This window comes from Macaca nemestrina, chromosome 13 (assembly GCF_043159975.1).
Source record: "Macaca nemestrina isolate mMacNem1 chromosome 13, mMacNem.hap1, whole genome shotgun sequence".
NCBI classification, from domain to species: Eukaryota; Metazoa; Chordata; class Mammalia; order Primates; family Cercopithecidae; genus Macaca; species Macaca nemestrina.
Genome location: NC_092137.1, coordinates 25,667,124 through 25,676,792, shown reverse-complemented (window position 1 = coordinate 25,676,792; position 9,669 = coordinate 25,667,124). Strand labels below are relative to the sequence as shown.

The 9,669-nt window shown below is 43.9% G+C and overlaps 1 protein-coding gene across 1 annotated transcript in view; it reads left to right on the top strand.

The window, feature by feature from the left end:
• Positions 1-5,029: 5,029 nt before the first annotated feature.
• LOC105479800 (dystrobrevin beta) overlaps positions 5,030-9,669 on the top strand; it is a 311,471-nt gene continuing 306,831 nt past the window's right edge. The window contains exon 1 of the mRNA XM_071076312.1: positions 5,030-5,131. The gene's annotated coding sequence lies outside the window, so the exon portion shown is untranslated. The remainder of the gene's footprint in view (positions 5,132-9,669) is intronic.

Here is a 9,669-nt window from a genome sequence, read left to right as displayed (position 1 = left end):
AGAAGAAGGGATGAAGCAGGTGGGGACATAAGCAAGGCGACAGGGGAAACAGAATGCCTGGAAAAGTCTCGGCAGACTAAATCGAACTGCACCCGGTGGGTATCTGGGAACCTGAAATAGCCTGTCTACATGAAGTTGCTTTCTTTTTTTTTTTTTTTTTTGTTTTTAAAGCGGCCAGGCCTCTCTGTCACCCAGGCCAGAGTGCAGGGGTATGATCATAGCTCACTGCAGCCTCGAGCTCCTAGCTTCAGGCAATCCTCCTGCCTCAGCCTCCTGAGTAGCTGGGACTATAGGTGCATGCCACCACACCTGGCTAATTTTTGTGTTTTTTGTAGTGATGGAGTCTCACTATATTGTCCAGGCTGGTTTCAAACTCCTGGGCTCAAAGGATCCTCCCCTGGTTGGCCTCCCAAAGTGTTGGGATTCCAGGCGTGAGCCACTGCGCCTGGCCTGAAGTTTCTTTCTGGAGAGTTCCTCCCATTATAGTGAAGTAATTCTGCTTTCTAAGCAGCCGAAGAGCTAGTGTTATATAAGGGAGCCATAAAGGAAACGGGGCGGCTGTCCCAAAAGGAGCCCAGAATGATGTAGTGTCAGAAAGTCGGCCTGAAGCTGCAGGACATGAGTCTCCCTGTGTGCCGACTGGGCATCTGGACAGCAACTGGTGGTACTTTTTCGTTTTGCAATCTGGGCTTTTTGATCCTGCATCTTTGGAAAAGACAGGAACATTTCAATGGAAGAAAATGGAGGAGCTTTTCTAGACACACAGTGGCTCTGATGCATATTGGACCTTTCCTCTGACATGCAATGAAGCCACAGAGGCCCCTGAGTAGACCTAGGGAAGCACTCCTTTCCCCAGGAACTGGCCTCGTGGAGTTTGCCTTAAAAAGGTAATGATTTGCGTGCGGTGGCTCCCGCCTGTAATCCCAGCACTTTGGGAGGCCGAGGTGGGCGGATCACTTGAGGCCAGGAGTTCGAGACCAGCTGGGCCAACATGGTGAACCCTCATCTTTACTAAAAATACACAAATTAGCTGAGCATGGTGGCGCCTGCCTGTAATCCCAGCTGCTCAGGAGGCTGAGGCAGGAGAATTGCTTGAACCTGGGAGGCGGAGGTTGCAGTGAGTGAAGATTGCGCCTCTGCACTCAAGCTTGGGTGACAGAGCGAGACTCTGTCTCAAAAATAAATAAATAAATAAATATTAAAAATAAAGCAGCCGAGCCTCCCCTCCCTCCCCTACCACCATGCAGGGGCAGCCTGGACGTATTTCAGACCTTGTGCACTGAGCCGGCGGAATGGTCTTTACTTCTATCCCTGCTTGTCTCCAGCGTCCTTTGCCCTCTTCCTATAGCCAGAACCCCTTCAAATAATTAACTTTAACAAATGGAGATGCTCAGTGCTTCTCTACTCCAGCTGCACATTATACCACTTGGGGTCACTTAAAAAAAATTCAGGCCAGGCACAGTGGCTCATACCTGTGATTCTAGTGCTTTGGGAGGCTGAGGCCAGAGGATTTCTTGAGCCTAAGAGTTTCAGGCTGCAATGAGCTATGGTTGTGCCACTGCACTCCAAAGCCTGGGCGACAGAGCAAGACTCTGTCTCTTAAAAAAAAAAAAAAAAAAAAAAAAAAAAAAATTAGTTCATCTAGATGAACTGTGGGGCCCACATGTATTTTCTCAAAAGCACATCAGGCGATAGGTATGTGAGAACACCTTGAAAGACCCTTGAGCCAGTTTAGAAAGTTTTGTCTACATAGCATTTGTTGACATTTTCAGGTGTCTGACAACACTACATAAACAAATAGCCTTTGGTAAACTAACAAAACCTGTAATACACTCTTCCTTGGATACTCTGGCCTCTGGATTGCCTTCTTGGTGTAATTCTTGGAGATCTTTTGGGGTGCCATCTAACCTCTGGCCTCATGAGCTTTGCACGGTATGGCAGAATGATAGCTACTCATACCTGTGATCCTAGCACCCAGAAAATACTACGATAGAAGTCTCACTGGCTATCCAGTCCAGTCCAAACTTCAGCTTGACACCTAAGGATGGTTTTATTGAAAAACACAACTGCTGTTCACGAGATAAATCTTAGAAAGTTTTGTCTCGAAAGGTTTTCCATGCAATTTGTAACAGGCTGTCATAATCCACAGGATAATACAGAGAGTGAAGACCAACACCACTGTCCAGCACTTCCTCTCTTCCCAGCCCTCCGAATCCCACCCAGAGACCACGAGCTGGTCTTCTGTGCCATCTTCATTCCACATTTGTTTTTTATTTTTATTTTTTTTTTTGAGACGGAGTCTTGCTCTGTCGCCCAGGCTGGAGTGCAGTGGCCGGGTCTCAGCTCACTGCAAGCTCCGCCTCCCGGGTTCACGCCATTCTCCTGCCTCAGCCTCCTGAGTAGCTGGGACTACAGGCGCCCGCCACCTCGCCCGGCTAGTTTTTTGTATTTTTAGTAGAGACGGGGTTTCACCATGTTAGCCAGGATGGTCTCGATCTCCTGACCTTGTGATCCGCCCGTCTCGGCCTCCCAAAGTGCTGGGATTACAGGCTTGAGCCACCGCGCCCGGCCTTTCATTCCACATTTGGACAAGACGGAGGACTCATGCGTCAGCCTCTGGGGGTAAGGATTTCCACATTATCATCTGCCATGCAAAATAGCAGTTCCTATTCATTTCTTCCAAATGTGCCTCTGTCAACCACTGATGGCGCGCTACCCGGTACTGCTGGTACTGTGAGATTCAGCACCATTGTCTGTGTTCTGACTGTGTGCACCTTTGGCATGTCACGGCCAAGCTCTCACCTTCCCCTAAAGGATGGAATTTGGTTTTTGTTTACCTCCTGTGAAGGACCCGCTTTCTGCTAATCATTTTAATTACTCTCTCCTGGAGCCCTTCCAGTCCTGTCACGCCATCTGTAAATGGCAGAGAACAGAACGACACACATTATGGTGTCAATTTATAATAATTTGATACAAAGATGCAATCATGATATTTTGTTTTTAGTACTGCTATCTGCATGTTCTTGGTTTTTTTGGCGGGGTGGGGGTGGAGGTGGGAGGAGGAGGCTGGAAGCCAGGGCAGGCTGGACGGTGGATTTACAACTTTAAGGAATGGTTTTCAGGTTCATTAAATTGTCTTCCTTCAGCTGTTATTACCTTCCTCTTGCCCACACTGACACTCGGCGGGCAGGTGTCTGCCCTCCCATGCAGCTCGGTCACATCCTTCTGCAGCCTCCTTTCTGCCACTCTCAGTTTACTACCTGGCACATGACCTTGGAGATTCCACCACGCACCTCTTCCCCCAGATCATTTATCACTATGGTAATTAAGACTTGGATGTTCAGACTGTGGAATGAAAATAGAACAGGTTCTAGCACAGATTTTTAAAAATATTTTTCTTCCTGCCTCCAAAAAAGTACATGTTCATTTAAGACAATTTTGAAAATACAAACAAATGCAAAGAAAATTAAAATAATTCTTAATCCTATTACCCAGAGATGACTTCTTCTAATATTTTGGTTTATATTCATCCAGTCTTATTCAAGGAACACAACAAACACACATTCTTTCCCTTTATCTTTGAAAAATACAATATTGGCCGGGCGCGGTGGCTCACGCCTGTAATCCCAGCACTTTGGGAGGCCGAGGCAGGCGGATCACAAGGTCAGGAGATCGAGACCACGGTGAAACCCCGTCTCTACTAAAAATACAAAAAAAATTAGCCGGGCGCGGTTGTGGGCGCCTGTAGTCCCAGCTACTCGGGAGGCTGAGGCAGGAGAATGGCGTGAACCCGGGAGGCGGAGCTTGCAGTGAGCTGAGATCCGGCCACTGCACTCCAGCCTGGGCGACAGAGCGAGACTCCGTCTCAAAAAAAAAAAAAAAAAAAAAAAAGAAAAATACAATATTTGAAACATACAAAGAATGTATGTAACATTACACCCCCCGCCCCAAGAATCAAAACATTCGAAATCATGGCAATAATTGTCATTTACCTATGTGCACCCCTTAGTCTACCACTTCCTCTCCTGGGCTGGGAGTATCATTCGCTTGTCTTACTAAAGTAATTTTAAAAATTGTTTGTGTTTATTTGATTTTGAGCCTTGTAAAAATGGTAACATGCAATGAGTCATATGTTTCTTGCTTTCTTCACTAAGAAAAATGTTGGTTCAATTTATCCATGTTGTGTTATGCAAATGCTCTTTTATTTTTGCTGCTGTTTAATATTTCCGCTGTGGAGATATACACATTTATGCATTCATTCTTCTCTTGCTGGCCATTTGGATTGTTTTTATAAGTACTAAGAACAGGCTGGGTGTGGTGGCTCATGCCTGTAATTCCAGCACTTTGGGAGGCTGAGGCAGGCAGATTGCCTGAGCTTAGGAGTTCGAGACTAGCCTGGGCAACATGGTGAAACCTTGTCTCTATGAAAAATACAAAAATTAGCCAGGTGTGGTGGTGCACACTTGTGATCCCAGCTACTCTGGATGCTGAGGCACAAGAATTGCTTGAACCTGGGAGACGGAGGTTGCAGTGAGCCTGGATTGCGCCACTTTACTCCAGCCTGGGTGACAGAGTGAGACTCTGTCTCCAAAAAATAAAAATAAATAAGTACTAAGAACAGTGCAGTGATTGTACATTCCTCTCAGCGCATGCGTGAAGAGTGTCTTTGGGGTTGAATAGCTGGATATAAGGTATGCAGAATTTCAACTCTGTTAAGCATTGCCAAAATGGTTGTACTGATTTATATTCTTAGCATTACTGTATAAGAGTTTCCAATTGATTAGCCTTTTTTCCAGCATTTGGAATTGTGAAACTTTAAATCTTTCCATTCTAGTAGGTGTACAACTTTGTAGTATTAATTTGCATTTTTCTGAATACTAATGAAATTGAGGATCTTTTTCTATGTTTACTGGCCATGTGTTTTCTCGTCCATAAAATATCTATTTACATGCTTGCCCCTCTTTGTATTGTGTTGTCTCACACTTTTTTTTTTTTTTTTTTTTTTAAAGACAGGGTCTCGCTCTGTCACTCAGGCTGGAGTGCAATGGTGTGATCTTGGCTCACTGCAACCTCCACCTCCGGAGTTCAAGTGATTCTCCTGCCTCAGACTCCCAAGTAGCTGGGACTACAGGTATGCACCACCACACCCTGCGAACTTTTTTTTTTTTTGTATTTTTAGTAGAGATAGGGTTTCACCATGTTGCCAGGCTGCTCTGGAACTCCTGACCTCAGGTGGTCCATCCACCTTGGCCTCCCAAAGTGCTGGGATTACAGGTGTGAGCCACTTCTCCCAGCCGTCACATACATTTTTAAACAAAATTTGAGTCGTACTACATATACCATTTTACATCATCTAAAACATTCTTTTACAGTGTTATTTTAATGATTTGGGACTCTTCTATCTCATAATTTAATCAGAGCCCTGTAAGTATTTTTTTTAATTTTGGTTTTTAGAAATAACTCTGGTAAGATACTCTGTTGCGTAAATATAATTACACATCACTGAATGTTTTAATACAATAAGTTCTAAGAATTGAGATTTCTGAGCCTGGGCAACATGGTGAAACCCTGTCTCTACAAAAAAATTAAAAAATTAGCTGGGCATAGTGGCATGTACCTGTAGTCTCAGCTACTCGGGAGGCTGAGGTGGGAGGACTACCGGAGCCCGGGGAGGTCCAGGTTGCAGTGAGATATGATTGTACCACTGCACTCCAGCCTTGATGACAGAGCAAGATCCTATCTCAAAACAAAACCAAAAAACCCAATAATATATCTTGGAAATGACTATGTATCAGTCAGTAAAGATCTTCTTCATTCCTTTTGATGGCTTCCTAGTATCCCACTGTATTTAAGTACCATAGTGTATTCAACCAATCTTTTATGTTTGGGTATTTAGGTAATTTCTGATGCAAATACAAATATTTTTCCAAATTATGGTGCAATGAAGAAACCTACATATGTAAGCATGCCTATGTATTCTGGAGGTATCTTTAGCATAAATTCCTAGAAGTGGGAGTGCTAGGTTGAAATGTAAATGTACAAATCGTTTCATTAAATCTTACCAAATGCTTCTCCATAAGGGCTATACTATTTTTCATTTCTTACAGCAATGTGTTTTTCCATAATCTCACTGACAGAGTACAAATATTCAATTGCTCCAACATCATTTTTTTGTTGCTGTTTTGAGGAGTCTCGCTCTGTTTCCCAGGCTAGAGTACAATGGCAGCGATCTCAGCTCACTGCAACCTCCGCCTCCCAGGTTCAAGCGATTCTCCTGCCTCAGCCTCCTGAGTAGCTGGGACTACGGGCGCCTGCTACCACGCCCAGCTAATTTTTGTATTTTTTAGTAGAGACGGGTTTCACCATGTTGGCCAGGCTGGTTTTAAACTCCCAACCTGAAGTGATCCGCCTGCCTTGGCCTCCCAAAATGCTGGGATTACAGGCGTGAACCACTGTGCCTGGCCTCCCAACACCATTTATTAAAAAGCCCATCTTTGCCTATTGTCTACTGGATTTTCATAAGCAGTAAGTAAACTTCTGAACTTTGTATTTGATTTCATTGGTCTGCCTATTCATGTGCCAGAACCACACTGTTTTCATTCAAAAAGCTCTATAGCATGTTTTAATATTTGCTAGGGCTAGTCTCCTCTCATACCTCTTTCTTTTCTGTGTCTTACTAGTTATCCTTGAGTGTTTATTTTTCCACATAAACTTTGGTATCAACTTGTATAGCCACAGAAAAAAATGTGTTTATATTTTTTGGAGAATCACATTAAATTTATAAATTAACATAAGGAGAATGGTTATCTTAATAACATTAGGATATTTTAGACAAAACCAAGTGATGTCTTGTTCAAGTATATATATATATATATATATATATATATATATATATATGTCTTTGAGGAGGGTTTTATAGTATTATTTTTTGATAAAAACAGCTGGTGGCCGGGCATGGTGGCTCACGCCTGTAATCCCAGCACTTTGGGAGGCCAAGGCAGGCAGATCACAAGGCCAGGAGATCGAGACCATCCTGGCTAACATGGTGAAACCCTGTCTCTACTAAAAATACAAAAAAAATTAGCTGGGTGTGGTGGTGGGTACCTGTAGTCCCAGCAACTGGGAAGGCTGAGGCAGGAGAATGGCATGAACCAGGGAGGCAGAGCTTGCAGTGAGCTGAGATTGGGCCACTGAATCCCAGCCTGGAAGACACAGCGAGACTCTGTCTCGGAAAAAACAACAACAACAACAACAAACAACAAAAACAAAACAAAAAACAGCTGGCTGGGTGCAGTGGCACATACCTGTAATTCCAGCACTTAGGGAGGCCAAGGCAGGAAGATGACTTGAGCCCAGCAGTTCAAGACCAGCTTAGAAAACATTGTGAGATCTTGTCCCTACAAAAAAAGTAAAAAATTAGCTGGGCGCAGTGGTGCACGCCTGTGGTCCCAGCTACTTGGGAGAGAGGCTGAAGTGGGAGGATTGCTTCAGTCTGGGAGGTCGAGGCTGCAGTGAGCTGGGCGACACTGTACTCCAGCCTGGGCAACAGAGTAAGACCCTGTCTGAAACAACAACAGCAACAACAACAACAACAACAAAGAAAAAAAAACTTTATTTGATATAATTTACAAACCTTATAATTCACCCATGTAAAGTTTAGAATTAAATGGTTTTTAGTATATTAACGAGAGTTGTGCAACCATCACCATGATCAATTTAAGAACATCTTAAGAACATTAAGATCAATTTAAGATCAATCTAAGATCACTTCCAAAGCAATCCTATACCCACTGGCAGCTACTCCTCACTCCTTCCAACCTCTCCAGCCCCATGCATCCACTAATTTCCTTTCTGTCTCTATGGATTTGCCTATTCTAGACATTTCATAAAATGGAATCAGGCCGGGTGTGGTAGCTCACGCCTGTAATCCCAGCACTTTGGGATGCTGAGGTGGGCGGATCACAAGGTGAGGAGTTTGAGACCAGTCTGACCAACATAGTGGAAACCCTGTCTCTATTAAAAAAATACAAAAATTAGCTGGGTGTGGTGCCATGCACCTGTAATCCCAGCTGCTCGGGAGGCTAAGGCAGGAGAACCGAGTGAACCCAGGAGGCAGAGGTTGCAGGGAGCCGAGATTGCACCACTGCACTCCAGCATGGGCGACAGAGTGAGACTACATCTCAATACATAAATAAAATAAAATAAAACAAAGTGGAATCATATGATATGTGGTCTTCAGTGACCGGCTTCTTTCACTTAGTGTATAATATTTTCAGGGTTTATCCATGTGGTAGCAGGTATCAGCACTCCATTCTTTTTCTTATTGCCCAATAACAGTCATCTGGTGGGATGAAGTGGCATCTCATTGTGGTTTTGATTTGCATATCTTTAATAGTTAATCAAGTCAAGCCTCCTTCTGTGTGCTTATTGGTCTTCTGTATATCTTCTTTGGAGAAATGTCTGATCAAATATTTTGCCCATTTTACAATTGGGTGATTCGTTGTATAATTGTCGAGTCTAATTATTCATTATATATTTTGGATATAAGTCCCTTATTACATGTATTATCTGGAAATATTTTTGCCCATTTTGTAGGCTGTCTTTTCATCTTCTTGATGGCATCTTTTGACTTACAAAAGTTTTACATTTTGATAACGTCTAAGGTATCTATATTTTCTTTTGTCATTTGCCTTTACCAGCCCCAAGGTAATGAAGATTTACAGCTATGTTTTCTTCTAAGAGTTTCACAGTCTTAGCTTTTACATTTAGGTAGTTGAAGTCCTAATCTCTGGTACCTCAGAATGTAACTATATTTGGAGATAGGGTCTTTAAAGGGTTAAGTTACATGAGGTTATTAGAGGTGGGTCCTACTTCAATAGGACTTCTGTCCTTATAAGAAGGGGAGGTAGGCTGGCGCGGTGGCTCACACCTGTTAATCCCAGCACTTTGGGAGGCCAAGGCAGGTGGATCTCTAGGCCAGGAGATCGAGACCATCCTGGCCAACACGGCGTGAACCTGGGAGGTGGAGACTGCAGTGAGCCGAGATTGCACCACTGCACTCCAGCCTGGGCGACAGAGCAAGACTCCATCACACACAAAAATTTTTTTTTGTGGTGGCCAGGCACAGTAGCTCACTCCTGTAATCCCAGCCCTTTGGGAGGCTGAGGCGGGTGAATCACCCGAGGTCAGGAGTTTGAGACCAACTCTGTCTCTACTAAAAATAAAACAAAAATTAGCCGAATGGGTGGCATGCACTTGTAATCCCAGTCACTTGGAAAGCGAGGCAGGAGAATCGCTTGAACCTGGGAGGTGGAGGTTGCAGTGAGCCAAGATCACACCACTGCACTCCAGCCTGGGTGACAGAGCAAGACTGTCTCAAAAAAAGAAAAAAAAAATGTTTTAGAGGTGGGGTCTTACTCTGTTGCCCAGGCTGGTCTTGAACTCATAGGCTCAAGCAATCTTTCCTCCTCTGCTTCCCAAAGTATTAAGATTATAAGCATGAGCCACCATGCCCCACCCTTGCCAACGTCTTGATGTAGGACTTGTAGCCCCCAGAACTATGAGAAGATAAATTTCTGTTCTTTAAGCCCACCAATCTGAATATTTTGTGATGGCAGCTGTAGCAGACTAATACATAAACCCCACTTGGGTCATGGTATATTATTTTCT